Source organism: Urocitellus parryii, chromosome 9, assembly GCF_045843805.1.
Source record: "Urocitellus parryii isolate mUroPar1 chromosome 9, mUroPar1.hap1, whole genome shotgun sequence".
NCBI lineage: Eukaryota > Metazoa > Chordata > Mammalia > Rodentia > Sciuridae > Urocitellus > Urocitellus parryii.
In genome coordinates this window covers 105379460-105397841 of record NC_135539.1, presented here as the reverse complement: position 1 = coordinate 105397841, position 18382 = coordinate 105379460, and positions in this window count along the sequence as shown.

Below are 18382 nucleotides of genomic sequence, written 5' to 3'. Positions count from 1 at the left end.
TATTGAAGTAGAGAATAGTGAAAATAGTAGTGAGAACTTATTAAAGAATTAATAAAAGAGAATCTCCCAGATTCTTCAAATGGAAAAAGACACCAAGTGCTGAACATAATGAATAAGAAGAGTTCAACTAGACACGGCATGCAAAATTTTAGAACACTAAGAATAAAGAAAAGCTCTTAAAACCTTTCAGGAGGGAAAAAAAAAACTGAAATAAGAATTATATTGGCATAATACTTCTTAGGAACACTGGCTGTTAGAAGACAATGGATCAATGCCTGAAAAATTCAGAGGCTAAAATTTTGAACCAAGATGCCTATAACCAGCCGAAACTTTAGTTAAGTGCTAGAAATAGAGCCTTTTTAGATATTCAAGGATTCAAAAGTTTGCCCCTTGTGTTCTTTTGTAGGACAAAAATACAAGAATATGTGCCGGTAAGTCCAAGTAGGTAAACTGTGGAAGAGAAAAAATGTGGCATCCAAGAAAAGAATGGTGTTTTAGTCAGATATTTGCTGCTCTCACTAAGTACCCAACCAGAACAACTGTAGAGGAGGAAACGTTTATTCGGGGGCTCACGGTTTTCACAGGTCTCAATCCATAGACAGCGGGCCCATTTCTCGGGGCTCAAAGTGAGGCAGAAAAACATGGTAGAAGAGTGGGGAGGAGGAAAGCAGCTCACACCATGATCAGCAGCAGAGAGACTCCACTTGCCAGATACAAATATATACCCCAAAACCCCGCCCCCCAATGACCCACCTTCTCCAGCCACACCCCACCTGCCTCCAGTTACCACCCACTTAATCCCCTCAGGTGATTAATTTACTGATTGGGTTGCGGCTCTCACGACCTGATCATTTCTTCTCTGAACCTTCTTGCAATGTTTCACATCTGAGCTTCTGGGGGACACCTTCCATCCTAATCATAACAAATGGACTGATCTGAAGACAAACTATGCAGATGCCCCCAAAGTAGCCAATCGAGGCTGGAGCCGAACGAGGAGACAGGGATACATTTCCAGAAATAAGGGCCACTGATAGACTAGAGATGGTGATGATTGAGAGCTTGGAAAAACTGGAGGCAATGATGAAGGCATAATTCATTCAGATTGCCTCCAGGAACATGTTCTTTGTGTCTCACAGTGGGCACATCAGGGTGCTGAGAAGGCAACATAAACCCCAGACAATCAGGTATTTCTACCAGAACATCATATATACATCTTTGAAATGTTGCATGGTTTACAAAATTGTGCAATAAAAATAAAATAAAATAAAACAAAATAGGGTGTAGGGGGAAAATAAGATTTGGCAGGTGACTCAAAACTTGTGGGATTTTTGTGACTATAACGCTAATGATAATAGTAACAATTGGAAGAAAAATATTAGCACAGTTAACTCTTGGCTGACATTTACAGCTAGAAATTACAGTTTTTTCTTCTTTGGACACATTGGTCCTTGAAGTCATTTTAAACCAATAGAATGTTTATGTATAAAACACAATGGCGAGGTCATTTTTTTTTAAATTGGCCAATAATTCTATCTACTTATGGGGTACAATGTACTGCTTTGATATGTTTATATGTGAAATGATTAAATCAAACTTATCAACATACCCATCACTTCAGATACTTATTTTTTGTGTGAAAAAAAAACACTTAAAATAGAGTATTTAAGCAATATTTTGAAATATTTATCATGTTAATATTACAGTCATCAGAAGCAATGTCTTTGCATCAGGTAATAACTGCCTTTGCAACCTCCATCCTTCACTTAATATAGAAACCGCTAAACCCACTTTTTAAATAGATGAAAGTCATTGCTTCAGATTCTTTTTTTGTTTTCTGAAGATCTTTATACAATGTCCAGGGTTTCTCCCTCATTATGAGGAAGTGTGTACTTGACTGCTTCAAACATTAGGGTGACAGAAGATTGTCTGTGAGCCAGTACAACTCCCATGTTCTGACGTGGTCCCCTGATTACCCCTTGCCTATGCAGCAGAACACACTGTTCTGGTTCTGCAGAGAACAAAACTGACATGAATATCGTGGTATAAATACTGTTTACTGGTGTTCAGCTGTTTCATCAATCTATGGACCATGGTGGTGCTCCTGCCTTCTCTACATCACTCAGATCTTTGTTTTAAGGGTATGCAGATGCTATCAGCTATTGAGTGGATCTTAAGTATCCCCAGAAGGTGTGGAAGGCATGGTCTCCAGCCCATGGCACTATTGGGATATGGTGGAACCTTTAAGAGATTGGGCTTGGTAGAAGGAAGTGAGGTCATTTGGGTCATGCTCTTGGATGGAATATTAAGACTCCAATCTCATCCTCTTCCTTTCTTTGTCTCCTGGCTACCATGAGATGGACAGCTTTTTTTCCTATAATGTGTTCCCGCCATGATGTTTGGCTTCACCATAGGCCCAAAAGAAATGAGACAACCAACCATGGGCCCAAATGTCAGCCTAGGTGCCCATCAGTGGATGAATGGATAAAGAATATATGGTATATATACACAATGGAATTTTATTCAGCCACAAAGAAGATAGAAATTATGTCATTCACAGGAAAATGAATGAAACTTAAGAACATTATGTTAATCAAAATAAGCCAAACTCAGAAAGGGTTATATGTTACTTATCAATTATCGATCAGTGAATTAATCGCCTGAGGGGATTAAGTGAGTGGTAATTGGAGGCAGGTGGGGTATGGCTGGAGGAGGTGGGTCATGGGGGGCATGGCTTTGGGGTATATATTTGTATCTGCAAGTGGAGTCTCTCTGCGGCTGATCATGGTGTGAACTGCTTCCCTCTTCCCCACTCTTCTACCATGTTGTTTTGCCTCACCTTTCTTCTTTTTAAGTGGATTGCCTCAGGTATTTAGTTATTTTGATGGAAAGTTGACTAACACAGTGTCTGCAGGTATGGGACAGGAAGTGGAGGCTTAAGCCTAGCCTGGATGCAGAGCTGAGGTAACTGAGAAGAGCAGCTGTATCATTGGAAGGGAAGTGGTATAGACACCCAAATCTGCATCCATCATGACCGTATCCAAAGTTGGTAACTCAGATAAAAGCAGCAGAAATTATATTATATAGACACATAATGGTAATTATCAAAAGTCCTGGAAAGAGGGAACAGCTCAATTTGATTGTCTCTGGCATAAGAACCTAAAGGAACGGCTAGGAGGTCAGGGAGGAAATCAAGGGAGTCTTGCTTTTCACCATAAGCCCTTCTAGATAGCCTATGTCATTTTTGATGAATCTTTTCCACATTTTATTGGTGTATTATGGTGATACATAATGGTAGAATTCATCATTAAATATTCATAAATGCACACCATACAATAAAAGAATTTGGCTAATATCATTCCCCAGTTCCCCCTTTCCTTCCCCTCCTTCCTCACCCTGATCCCTTTCCTCTCTACTCATTTCCCTTGGATTTCCATAAGATCTCCCCTCCATACCTGTCTTTTCCTTTTTTTTTCTCTCTAGCCTCCACATAGGAAAACAAAAACTAAAGCAGAAACACATAACCCTTTCTGAGTTTGGCTTATTTTGATTAACAAAATGTTCTTAAGTTTCATCTGTTTTCCTGCAAATGACATAATTTCCATCTTCTTTATGGGCTGAGACTCCATTGTATATGCGTGTGTGTGTGTGTGTGTGTGTGTGTGTGTGTGTGTATACATATACACACACATCATATATTCTCTATTCATTCCTCCACTGATGGACACCTAGGCTGATTCCATAGTTTGGCTAGTGTGAATGGTGCTGCCATAAACATGAGTATGCATGTATCACTGCAGTATGCTGACTTAAATTCTTTAGTATACATACCTAGGAGTGGTATAGCTAGGTCATGTGGTGGTTTCATTCCTAGCCTTTTGAGGAAACTCCACTCTAATTGTGTAATGGTTGCACTAATTTTCACCAACAGTGTAAAAGTGTTCTTTTTTTTCTCCCACTCTTTCCAGTATTTATAATTGTTTGTATTCTTGATAGCTGCCATTCTCAACTGGAGGGAGATGAAATCTCAGAGTAGTTTTGATTTGCATTTCCCTAATTGATAAAAATGTTGAACAAAAATTTTCATGTATTTGTTGGCCATTTATATTTCTTCTTTTAAGAAGTGTCTGTTTAGTTAATTTACCAATTTGTTAACTGGGTTTTTTTTTTTTTTGAGTTCTTTATATATTCTGGTTATTTATCCTCTGTCAGAAGAGTACCTAGCAAAGATTTTCTTCTATTCTGTAGATTCTTTCTTCTCATTCTTAATTGTTTCCTTTGCTGTATAGAAGATTTTTATTTTGGTATTTTGATGAGGATTTCATTGAATTTGTATATTGCTTTTGACAGTATGGCCATTTTAACAATATTAATTCTGCTTATCCATGAACATGGGAAATATTTCCATCTTCTTGTGTCCTCTTCAATTTTTGTTTCTTAAATGTTCTATAGTTTTTCACCTCCTTGGTTAGATTTTTTTCTAAGTATTATTTTTTTAGGCTATTGTGAATGGGATTGTTTTCCTGATTTCTTTCTCAACAGATTTATTATTGGTGTTTAGAAAAGTGATCGATTTTTGTCTGTTGGATTGGTAAGTTGCTACTTTGCTGAGTTTGTTTAATAACTCTAGCAGTCTTCTGATGGAACTTTTTGGATGTTCTAAGTTTTGGAATCATATCATCTGTAACTTGTGATAATTTGACTTCTTCCTTTCCTACTTTTATTCCTTTTAATCCCTTCTCTTGCCTGATTGTTCTGACTAGAATTTCTAGTGCTGTATTGAACAGGCATGGTGAGACTAGACTAATCTTTATCTTGTTCTGGATTAAAAAAAATGCTTCAGTATTTCCCCATTACTAACTGGAAATACAGCCTTCTTCTAATCTACCATTTTGTATCCTCATAGATGATGGTAATATTTTTAACCAAACACCCATGTAGATATGATAAAAATGAAAACAGATTAACTTTTTGAAACATGCCTTTATCACAACAGTAAGCCAGATCGCTCCCATAGAGTCACCTTCCAGATCCTAATGCTGGCAACACAATGAACTCTTTGTGCAGTCATGGCTGGCACAGTGCAGTTGGTAGGCAGAGTCCTGCTATACAGTACCTTCTTATTAATAGCCACCATCTGCTGCATTATTTCTAAGCACAGGACCTTTGCAAATCAGCTGCATGTATCATCTCATTTAATTTTCCCAAGCTTATGAGGTCAGTACTAATATTCTCCTGCTTATATGGGCAAGGAGATGGAGGTTTCCACTGGTTGAATATCTTATTCAGTATCACACAGCAAGTAAACTGTGAGCTAGGAGACCCTAAGGCTGTCTGGATCCAAAGCTCATGTTCTCAGCCACTAGGCAGGGAAACCACTAAAAGCCTTTATTGTACTATTCCAATAGCTGGAACTTTTTTTCCTAAAGAAATGATTTAATAAAATGAAAAGGTCTCAGGAAAAACAAACATATGATTTTCTTCTGTCCCTGTGATTTACAAGTACTAAGAGATCCCGATTTGGGTGAGTATAAGAATTTGTTTTGAAATAGATCCACAGATGATTTTGTGGCTCATTTAAGGTTAAGATTCATGGCTCTGGTCAGCTAACATGAAGTGAGAGGGACGCCATGTGCAACTTAATTGATTCACACTCTTTCTTTTCATCTTTTTGAAAGAATGCTCCATGGAACTTGGGGCCTGTGAAATATCCATTAAAAAAAATACAGACCCCTTACAAATGTCTGCCATTTCTTGGGCCAGAGAAGGAGGGAACATTTTAGCTGAACGAAACCATGGTAATGAACACCTAGGGTTTGGTTATCAAGATCCTCAACCTCCTATCACTATGGTAGGAACTTGGAGCTCTCTCCACAGGAGAAGGGACAGGCAACACTCATTCTCTGGCAGGGTTGCATGTAGGATCAGGCAGTGTAGGTTCAGGCAAAGCTGCTAGGCCCATGTGGGGCTCTTCCCATCATGTGAGCTCATGGGGTGAGTGTGGAAAGAGACCCCATCCTCTTTCCAGATTTCTCTGCCTTTCTAGGGGAGAGACAGTGAGTGCTGTTAGTCACTGTGGAGGCTTCACATATTTTTTTTCACAGTGAAAAAAAAAATATGCAGTTCTTAACAAATACTCAATTTACCCACAAGTGCTCAGTTGCCTGTGGGGAAGCGGGCTCTCTGCTGACCCAGATAAGCAGACCAGGGCCCTGTGATGTCTGCATGAGGCACTTCAAGGTGCCTCTCACCACAGGCCATCGGAAGGCTGGGCGGGCCCCGTCCAAACACAAACATGCTGGCAGTGGTGTCCCTACCTACCCGGAGCACAAAGGAGACTTTTTTCAGCTAATAAGATCCTCTGGTGTTTGTAGCACTAAGCAGGTAAGGTCATTAGAACTCTTCTTTAAATACATTTCTCGCTCATTCTGACCAAGTAAAAATAGGTTGAAGGAGCTGATTTTATTTTCCCATTTAAGTTAATTCAATGAGAGGCATTAAAAAAAATTTTTTTTTCTTTATGCGTGTGTGTAAAGGGATGGAGGAAGCCGGGGAGGGGGGGGGGCGAGGAGAGTGTTGAGATGATGCGATGGGTCCCTTGGCTAAAGAAGAAAAATGTTAGGTTTGAAATGGTTTCCTCTGGGGGCTGTTTGTGGAATCAAAACGCCTCTCTGGTTTGCAGTTCTGAAGCCCACTACTGTGACTAAAAAAAAAAAAAAAAGAAAGAAAGAAAGAAACAGAAAGAAAGAAACCACTTTCAATTTAGAGGCGAAAATGTCTACAGCTCCTGGAGTCCCCACTCGGTGGAGGAAAATGCCTCTGGATGATATGAATGCTGAGGATTTAGGTTTCAAACACTGGCATTGATCTCAGCATCATTGGGGTTGTGTTACTGATCTCGTCTGAGCACCAAGTCCCACCTCTGTGCCCCCGGAGGGAAGGGCATTGATGGCAGGGTGTCTCTGTGAGGCGTGGATGGAGGAGGAAGGACAAAGGGGGGCCGGTCCCAGGATGAGGGAGGACCCCAACCTGCTCTCCCAATAAACTGCCATCCTGCAAATCAAAGTCACATCCTCAGTGACTCCTGTCCTTCTGTGCTCTGTCAACACTTTTCTCCTGGGAAGGCTCAACGCTTTGAAGGATGTTCAGGTTAAATCTCTATTTACACCAGCCCTGGGAGTGGGACATGTGGATAAATGATTAATCCTCCTTCTCTCCTGGACCCTGGACCCTGTGCCGGCTAAGTTCCTTCGTCTCTGAAGACCACTCTGGGACCTCCCTCGGTCCATGTGGTTCCAGGCCATTGCCTAATGAATTATTCATTCATTCATTCAACAAATAGTTATGAAGGACCTACTGTGTGCTGGGAGCTTAGTTTGCGTCAGTGAACAAAATAGAGTTCTCTGCCCAAAGAAGATCATATTCTAGTGGGGCAAGGTGGACAGTACATAATAAAGACAATAAATATGCCAGTTCTCATATGTGATAAGGAATAGGTGCCATGGGAACAGAGGGGTAGAGCTGTAAAGGAGGGTGCCATGGGAACAGAGGGGTAGAGTTGTAAAGGAGGGTGCTCTACAACTTTCCAAGGTGAACTTCTTTGAGAAGTAGACCCCTGGGCAGAGACCACAGGGAGGCAAAGGACTCTGTGGGGTAGGCATCCAGAGGTGGCACTTCCACACCGAGGAGGCTGCTGAGCAAGATGGTTTTACTGTGTGTGGAGGGGCACCGGGTCATCCAAGGGACACTGAGGAGGTCAGGAGGACTAAATCATGGGGTGGCTGAGTATGAGTCATGGTTAAAGTCAGCCAGGTCCTGAGAGTGTAAACCCTGTAGGCTATTATGAGCCGTTATAAGATCTTCAGCTCTTATTTAGAGAGAAATGAGGAGTCACTGGAGAATTTTAAGTACAAGAAAAGTATGATCTAACTTGGATTTTAAAAAGATCAGTCTCATTGCTGTGGTAAGAGTAGATGGCAAAACCTAGATGCCTTTCAACAGGTGAATGGATAATGAAAATGTGATATATACATACATATATATATATATATACACACACACATATATACATACATACATACATATCTACATACAATGGAATATTACTCAGCCTTAAAGAGTAACGTTATGGCATTTGCAAGCAAATGGGTGGAGCTGGAGAATACATGCTAAGCGAAATAATCCCATCATAAAAAACAAAGGCCAAATGTTTTCTCTGATGTGTGGATGCTAATTCATAATAAGAGGGGGAGACATGGCTAGGGAAAAATAGTTACTTTGGATAAGGCAGAGGGGAGTGAAGGGAGGGGAGGGGTCTGAGGATGGGATAGGAAGGATAGTAGAATCAATCCGTCAATATTACCCTATCTACATATATGATTACATGACTGGTGTGATTCTACATCATGTACAACCAAAAGAATGAGAAGTTCTATTCCGTTTATGTATGACAGGTCAAAATCTATTCTACTGTCATGTATAACCAATAAGAACAAATTTAAAAAAAATAGAGGGCAAGGAGGTGGGGATGTAGCTCAGTGGTAGAGCACTTGCCTGGCATGTGCAGGGCCTTTGGGTCAATCCCAAATACTGGCAAAAAAAAAAAAAAAAAAAAATATATATATATATATATATATATATATATATATACACATACATACATACATACATAGAGTTATATAGATAAGTAAATCTATAGCAATGGAGTGGAATAATGGGTATGAGAAAGAGGGAGATGATGGAGACTTGGAGAGGGGCAGCATAGTTGGAGGTGGGAGAAAGTGGTCAGTTTCCGAATATAGTTTGGAGATGAAGCCAAGGATCTGGTTAATGGTGATGGGCTGTGGGTAGGCCAAGGTTTCTGGCTTCTGAGAAAAGACAGAATTTTTTTTTTTTTTCAGGGAAGATCCTGAATTTAGTTTTAGGTGTGTTGAGTCCGAGATGTCTATGATAGCTGGCCAGGTAAAGATGTGGAGTGTGACATTAGAGATAGAAGTCTAAAGTTCTGAAGCAATGTCTGAGCGTGAAATGTCCATTCGGAAGTTATTTGTATATTCACGATATTTCAATGTCCTAAGACTGGATGCGTGAAGATGGAGAACGGGAGCTGGTGTTCCCACCTTAAGAGTTTAAAGGGAGAGAACCAGCAAAGGAGATGAAGGATGAGTAAACCTGCGAAGCAGGAGTTTGTGGATTCAGGTGGAGGAATGTATCCCAGCAAGCGGTCCAACTGACTGCAGAGAGGTCAAGAAAGATGAATACCAAGATGTTACCGTTCCTTTCAGCAATATGGAGGTCATCGTTGGCCTGGACATGAGCAGTTTTGGAGGAATGGATTGGGGCCAGGGGAAAAATGAGAGGAGTTTCTAATAATAAATAAAACTCCTTTGAAAGGTTTTACTGCAAAGGAGGTCAAAGAGTTGGAGCATCGACTAGAAGAGGAAATAGGGCCATGGTAATTTTTGGTTTTATTTGGCTTGGTTTTTTATGTGGTTCGGTTTAGTTTTAACATAGAAGAAATATAGCAATAGACAGTCAACTAATCAATATATGGAATATTTGCCACGCATCCCGCCCCATGCTAGGTGCTGGAAAACAAATATAAATATAAACCATATCCTTGTACTAAAGGATTTTACAGCCTGCTCAGGGGTAGAAATCATTTAGAAAAGAGAATCAGACAGCTATAGAAATGGAGAGAAATGGCCTATAAATAGGAGTGAAAGCCAGTGTTCTTGAAGCAGCTGGTGGAGGGGAATTCAGAACAAAGAGACTGGAGACGGCCTCGTCAGATTCGGTGGATGGTGTTAACTGGTTAACTACTAACTGCGTCAGAGGACACAGATGAGCACTTAGTTATGTTATGGATGTTGTTAGAACCTCTGTGGAGAGTTTTCATGGCTCCCTCTGCATCTCCATTGCCCAGGTGCTGAGATATTAAGTACTTCTGAAGCTGTTAATTGAGCACCTACGGTGGATAAGGAACCAGTGGGTTACAAAGATGCCGAAACTCATCCCTGCTCTTTAGGGTGTAGTAGTGAATCAAAACATCAGCAATGTTGGAAGTGCTCACAGATGGGCAAGCATGGAGCTGTGGGACCCAGGGCACTGGCCTCCCATGCCCTTTCCTCCTTTCCTAGCTAGGACTTCAATCTCACCTTCCCCACTCAGTTAGTCTGAGAGATGCATCCTAAAAAGTATCATGGTGTTTCTAGGGAGTTAGTTTCCCTTTCGAGCCTGTCTAGACACAATCCAAGTTAGTGAAGAGATAGATATGGAGGAGCATATTTTTGAGGGCTTATGAGGGGCTGGAATGGGGTCCACCAGACATTATCCAGAATACGCTTTGGATGATTTTTGGATCAGGTCCTTATGGTCAGAATAGTTCTGAAGCTGTCCAGTTAATTACCATTCTCTTGGCCATCCAGTTTCCCTGCTGTAATAGCAAACTCTTGATTATCTACACTTATGGAGAGAAGTACCAGTAATCCCAAAGACAGATAACTCAATTATTCCTATTAGACTGAAATATGTCTCAGGGTTTCAGGTTGGAAATTAATTTATTGGCTCTTCTAGAAGCATAAGAAAGACCAAACCAAAAAAATGATGCTGATGATAAAGGCCAGCTGAGTAATTTCTGTTTTCCTAATAATATCACCATCTTCCACTGTCTGTTCTGGGCAAGAGGAGAGACTTATTATAATCCTTCGGAATGATGCTAAACACCAGCCTGAGCAGAATTGTCTCCCCTTTTCTTTCTAACTAACACATTTACTGATAGCATTTTGGGTTTGGGCTCTCCCAAGAGAACCTCTTTGGACACCTCATTAGGCAGCAATCTTAGTTACGGTCTGGAGAATAAACCGGGACTCTACAGTGTTGCTGATGAAGACGTCCACCAGGCTGGGCAACCTGCAGAATTTTCAAGATTTTCTCTGGCCCTTAGAAAAATACAACTATTACAGCTCCCTTTATTTCTGAGGTAGTCTAAAGAAATCCGTTTATTCAAAAGCCAGAAGAAAGTCCTTACTACCTGCCAGGCCCTGGACTGGGATGTTCGGGATTCAAGCACATACCCTCAAGTGCTGTGTGGTCTGGGCAGGGGTTGAGACTCACAAATGAATGTCATATACGAGAGCGTTCATGGTGGCAAGGTAGCCATATGCATGGAGTAGGGAGGAGAACAAAGGAACCCAGAGCCAACTCTTCCTGGAGTGGGGTTGGGCGGCAACCTTGAAATGAGACCTGCAAGATGAAGAGGAGATTCCTGTGTCTAGAGAAAGTGGAAGGGAACTTGGTGATTGGGGTCACAAGAATTCCACATAGAAGTGGCGGCCAGAGTCAAGGCATAAAGCCACTGACAAAGGCCCTGGTCATCTCTCAGGTATCCACTTGCAAGATTTTCCGTAGGTTAGAGGCTGTGATGGAGACAAATCCAAGTTGTGTTTAAGCCCTCTTTCCAACATCACCGCTGACAAGGAGCTATGGGGCACCCAGAGCCCCACCTGATTTGGAAACATCTCATCTCTTCTCTCCCCTCTCTACCCACTTTTTCCAACATTTCAGTAAGATGTGTGTTGCAGCACTATTGTCAACAGCACTTTGAACGGCCACCTTCTTTATTCAGGGAACAACTTCTGGAGGGGGCTCGGCTGGTGTCCCCAGACTTGCTGTTGGAATCATAATGGCATTGTGGGTCGAGCGAATGCAATAAGCGGAGGAGATGAGTGACAGAATCTGACGTTGAGGGATCGTGGGGGGAATTTGAGGGGGGAATATCCCGGCGGTCACTGTTGTTTGTTTACCTGACTTCAACGTTCTCTCTGGAGCGACAGAGACAAAGCCTGCCTTATCTTCCCAAACATGAAACACTGGGTAAGACACATGTCAAATGAAAATAGCCTTTTTAGTCATAGTTGATATTTTTTAAAAAAAATTGACAATCAGACTCTATCAAATTCAAGTGTCTATTTCCTGGTTTGGGGGTTAGGGACAGTGTCCTAATGATTACTGCGTAGCACACATCAGTCATGACCATGAGGAACTGCGGCACAGCCGGGTGATACCCAGCAGACTTTCCAGCCCTCGGGGAGGATGCTTTAAACTTCTGAATCTTTGGCTTCATACTGTGGTCAGTTTTCAAACAGCCATTTTGTCGGTAGTCTGAGGGAAAAAAATCTTTGTTTTCAATTCTTCGTTGGCACCATCCCTCTCTCTGTTGACTCATTTTCTTGATTGACATCTTTATCTCTGTTTGTACTTGCTTGGCAAGGAGTCTGCAGTTTCATACAAGCTGGAAGGGATGCTGGGAGGCTGTTGCCACAATTCAGGAGAGATGATGAAGATCCACGCCAGACCCACTGAGAGTGACAGTGGATGGATGGGCGAATGTCCAGGGTGACACCTAGGCAGCCATCTTGGAGGCTGAGTTCAGGATGAGGCTCAAAACCACTGGGGGAAGAGGGGTCACTGTCTTCTGAGTCTGTTGGGTTGCAGCCACATCAGAACATCTAGGTGATGGTTTTACAGATTCTTATATGGGTGTGGGAAATGACAGGGCCAAAGGTATGAATCCGTCTTCACTTATGCCCACATACGATTGAGTTCTCATCCATTTCCTTTGCAAAAAAAAAAAAAAAAAAAAAAGTTTTCAACGTCACATCAGTCATCAAACACATTTTTTTGGGAGACGAGGGTATAATCAATTTCTCAAAATTTGCCTTTGGTTTTTCTGCCAAAGACAGGAATAACAAAACAACCTATTGATAAGTCATAAAGAGAATTAAGAATGGGGAACTGGAGAAGAACTAAAGTAAAATGGAGGAACCAAGTAATTATAACTCCAAACTGCTGAGTAGTAGGGCTGGTCACAATAGCTCTTTGTTTTCCTACTTGGCCCTGTGGCAGAACTGGGCGTCTTGAAGGTCTTAGAGGAAGTTTATAGATAGCAATTTTAGCAACTTGCCACCATGAGTTTTCTACACAGACAATAGATTATCATAGTGCATCTGGCCCAAAGCACCCGTGGTGGCATAATGAGCTAACACCAGAATCGTTGGAGAGATGATAAGATTGTCCTGGCAGTTCAGATGGCTGGGAATGAGAGAGCCTGCACAGAGTGTGTTGTGTTGGTGGCACAGTTGCCCAGAGTGGTGCTTCTTTGTAACCCGGTGGCTGCAACATACCAGGAAGCTGGGGAGCTGGAAACACCAGTGTTGATCCCTTTCCTGAGCCAGAGCACGGTGACAGCTGAGAAACCATGCTTCTCTCGTCTTTTTTAGCCAAACCACGCTCTGGTCCATTCTGTCACTCCCACTTCCCAATTAGACACCCAGAGTTCCTATACCACCTGCCACTCTGCAGAACAGGTCCAGCTGCCCTGATGTGGATATGGAGGGTGAAGCCAAGCTGCCCCCAGCCTGGAAGGTAGCAGAGCAGGTGACCTCCCAGAGGGGAACAGAACTAACTGTGGGGAAACAAATGCCTTCCATCAGAGAGCCCGAGGGTGTATGAGGTTTCATCATTGATCACTGCTGTTGATGTCTGGGGGCCCCCTTTACAAAGGCTGTGGAGACTTTATTTAATTTTTGCAGCACTGGATAGTGAACCCAGGGCCTTGTGAATGCAAGACAAGTGATCTACCACTGAGCTACATGACTAGCTCTTTTTATTTTATTGTGAGGCTGGTCTTGTACTTGCAATCCTCCTGCCTCGGCCTCCTGAGTAGCTGGGATTACAGGCATGCATCACCATGCTGGGCCTACGGACAATTTAAATACAATGTGTGGGTGCATATCCCCACTTATACAGAGTTGGTTCAAAGGTTAAATGAGATAATGAAAGGAAGTTATATTATATAGTACCTAATATTTAATAAATGTTCAATATGTGGAAGTCAGTATCTTTATTGAGGAGTACACAAAAATGCTTAAGATCACATCTAAGACTTGGGTTCAAATTCCTGTACCCTCTTTTACCAGTTATGAGACCTGCAGCAATTGTGTAACTTATCAGAGCAGCAGTTTTGTAATCCCTAATATCTGCTCCCCTTGGTTATTATGGATTTTAAGATCAGATGTTATAAGTAAAAGGTATTAAATTATGGTAGGATTAGTAATTAGTATTATTTTTGGAAATACCTGAACAAAGGACTCATTTCACCCTTCAAATTTCCAGAGAAAATGCACTTTGATAGGTCAAAAGCAGGTTTTGACTGGACCATACCCAGATCTCTAAACAATAGTGAATCTAAAGTACATGCTAACCTAGATTGGAATAAACAAATCTTCTCTTTTTTAAACAAATTATTTATTTTTATTTTTTAAATTTTTTGTTTTAATTAGTTATGCATGACAGTAGAATGCATTTATGCACTTTGATATATCATACATAGATGGAATACAATTTCTCATTTTTCTGAGTGTACATGATGCAGAATCATATTGGTCATGCAGTCACATATATACATACAGTAATAATGTCTATTGCATTTGACTCTCTTTCCTATCCCCACATCCCCTCCCCTTTCCTCCCATCACTTCCTTCTACCTAATCTAAGGTAACACTATTCTTCCCTAGTCCCCCCTCCCCCAACTTATTGTTTAGCATCCGCATATTACAGAAAACATTTGGCCTTTGGTTTTGTAAGATTGGCTTAGTTCATTTAGCATGATATTCTCCAACTCCAACCAAATGCCATAATTTCACTCTTTTTTTTAAAGCTGAGTAATATTCCATTGAGTATATATACCACATTTTCTTTATCCATTCATCTATTGAGGGACACCTAGGTTGGTTCCCTTAGTCTAGTTGTTGTGAATTGATCTGCTATAAACATTGATATGGTCCATCACTATAATATGCTGATTTTAAGTCCTTTGGATATAAACCAAAGAGTGGGCTAGCTGGATCAAATGGTGGTTCCATTCCCAATTTTCTGAGAAATCTCCACACTGTTTTCCATTGTGGTTGCACCAATTTGCAGTCCCACTCATATATTGCTGGTGAGACTGCAAATTAGTGCAACCACTTTGGAAAGCAGTATGGAGAGTCCTCAGAAAATCAAATATAACGATTTTTTGGACCATATAGTCTCTGTCCCAGTTACTCAACTTTTCCATCATAGAGTTGAAAGCAGCCATAGACAATAGGTAAAGAGATCTGGGGTGGATCTGTTCCAAGAAGTTCCAAAATCAAGCAGCATTCCAAAGTTAGCCTGCAGTCAAAGTTTGCTGATTCTTAACCTAGACCTCTGCTAATCTCACATGAAAGATGCTCATTGATGTGAGATGGTTAGACAAAAAGTGGCAAAGAACTTCATGCCCCTACACCTATTCTGCATGGGAGCCAAGTACTAGAAATTCCACTATTAGAAAGTTATTCCTTTAAATAATATATTGATCTGGGGAGAAAAGAAGAGGGTCTGTCAAAATGCAAATAAAAGGAATAGCATATAAAGATTGAACTTTACCTTGAATTGGTATATAGTGGACCTTCCTTATTCATTGACCTTGACTTGGAGTAGGGGAGGGCACCAATCCCTGTAGCAGGGAGAGTTGGAATTGGGTAGAGAATAGGAAAAAGGGAACAGATTCAGTTAGGAAGGTCTTCAAGATCAAACCTCTCCCCTTAGACTCCTGCCCTTCCTGCATTCTACACTTACAAGCTCAGATCTCTTCATCACAAACAGCAAAGCATAGAAATGGAAGCTTCATTGCTTCTTTCTGAGATGATGGGCAGCTGCTTTCAACAATTCCTAAAGCTAGAATCATCATTTCCAGTTTTTCATGCCTAACATCAGAAGTGCAAGGGGAAGCCTCCTCTTGGCTTCTTCTCAGAGACCCTAGAGCACTGTATGTAGGCCTCTTTCCTGGGCCTCTGGTGCCTGCAGGGCTCATATCTTTCTGTGAATTTGTTCTTCTCTCACTAGCACCTCCACCGACCACCCCAGCACTTTACCCAACACCAAGCATTCATAGATACGACATCAATGTCTGTAGGCTTAGTTCACAATGGATAACTTTACTGCTTAAATCACATGAATGACTGCCTTAACGTAATGGAGGGTTGGCAATAAGCACTAGAGAAGGGTGAAATTACCTCCTTAAGGCCCCATTCTAAATACCAAAACTAATGGTGGTGTTTGACCCCAATGAGTGGGGTGCAGTGTCAGGGGAATAGAGACCCAGGAAGGGATCTCACTCATTCATTCATTCATTCATGCATTCATTCATTAACCAATGAATGGACCTCATATATGCCAAACACTGTGACAAAGTGCCTAAAGCCCTATGAGGGTGGTGAATGCAGAGAGCAGGTGGAAGCCCACAGCAGTCTATCCTCCAGGAGTTCCAGGTCTTGCACTGCCCTTTCCTTCCCATTTACTGCTGCCCCTCAGCCCTTGGAATTGTGCAAGCCAGCTTAGGCAGCCATGACAAAATGTCACGGACTTGGTGGCTTAAACAACAAAAAATTTTTTTCTCACAGTTCCGACAGCTGTAAGTTCAAGATCAGGGTGCCAACATGGCCCAGTTCTAGAGAGGGCTCTTTGACTGTGTAGTTGACTACATTCTGGCTAGCCCTCACATGGTGGAGAGAGCGATTCACTTTTCCTCTCCCTATCAGGAGACTAATCCCGTTATGAAGGTCCTATTCTCATAACCCAATCTAATCCAAATTACCTCCCTAAGGCCCCATTCTGAATACCAAAACTAATGATGGTGATTGACCCCAATGAGTCGGGTACAGTGTCAGGGGAACAGAGACCCAGGAAAGGATCTCATTTATTCATTCATTCATGCATTCATTCATTAATCAATGAATGGACCTCATATATGCCAAACACTGTGAAAAACTGCTATCCTAAAGCAATCACAGTCTTCCTCCCTGTGTCTCCATCCCCCTGACACTGCACCCCATCCATGGGGGCCAATCACCACCATTAGTTTTACTAATGGGGTTGGGACATCAACATATGAATTTTGGGGGAACACAAATATTCAGTCCATAAAGTAGCTTAGAGATTTGTCTGGCATTTCAGATGGGTTAAGTTTTCCAACTGGTTCTGAATAGAAGTGTAGATGATTCAACAATCTAGTTAAACTGTCTTTTTGTTTAACTTTTTAATCCACAGTGCAGATGTGTGCTAAGAGTATATTCATTTTTTTTAGAATTTTTTAATATTTATTTTTTAGTTTTTGGCGGACACAACATCTTTGTTTGTATGTGGTGCTGAGGATCGAACCTGGACTGTACGCATGCCAGGCGAGCGCGCTACCACTTGAGCCACATCCCCAGCCCCTGAGTATATTCATTTTTGTCTACCCAAGTTAAGGGATAGAAAAATATACTAGGAGTCTTACATTACATTTAGGGTACAATTTTTATTAAGTATTTCTCAGGAATCAGGTAAAGGGGGAGAATGCAAGGAAGAACCCAAATGAGGGACATTACAAAATAATAAGCTCTTCTCAGTATAATGTACTCAGTATAACATTTCAGGTCTCAGGACTGACATCCCATTGGTCCTGTGAGCTATTGTCTCAGGAGAGTCCATAGAGGAAGGAAGTGGGAGAGGGAGAATATATCCACCAGGTTCTAGCTCTGGTGGTCCATGGGTCATTAACTCTCCACACTTAAGGTTGCACATGTCTGGGTACCAAGAAGGTCCTGCAGTATGTCATGCTTCAGTGGCAAGAGGGAAGTCCCATTAGGGAGTGAGAGGCATACATTATGGGGTCAGTTGACATGGTGAGGCTGTGCTTGGCTGCTCCCTGCAGTGGCAGCTGGAGTGGAACAAGGGGCTCATGACATGGATCCAGGGGAAACAGACTATCTTACAATTGCACATGGAGTCTTCTAATACACTGGAACTCCAGCCATGAGTATGGCTACTGATCAATGTGTACTTACGATTTGCTCTATTGCATAAATAGGCTTTCTTTTTACTTGACAGTTTGTTTCTTCATTTGTCCACATATCCATCCATCCATCCATGCATTCTTTCATTTATCGATCAATGCACCTCATATATGCCCAACACTGTGATACACAGGGATAACCCTGGCTTCCTGGAATAACTGAAGCACCTTGTTTACTGTCCTAAAGCAACCACAGTCTTCTTCCCTGGGTCTCCATCCCCCTGACACTACATTTTACTCCTTGGGGCCAGTCACCACCAGTAGTTTTACTAAGAAGAGAAGAAGAGTTGAGATGCCTACCAAACTTATACTGCAGGGCCCTGCTCCTGAGAAATGGCCCTAGAAGAGGATGCATCCCCTCCAAGGAAAACTCTTCCCTTGGAACTTGAACACTATTTTGTACCACTCCTTATCCCTCCTCCCCATGTCATTCTTGCAGGGATATTGAAGCCCCGAACACGGAGGGA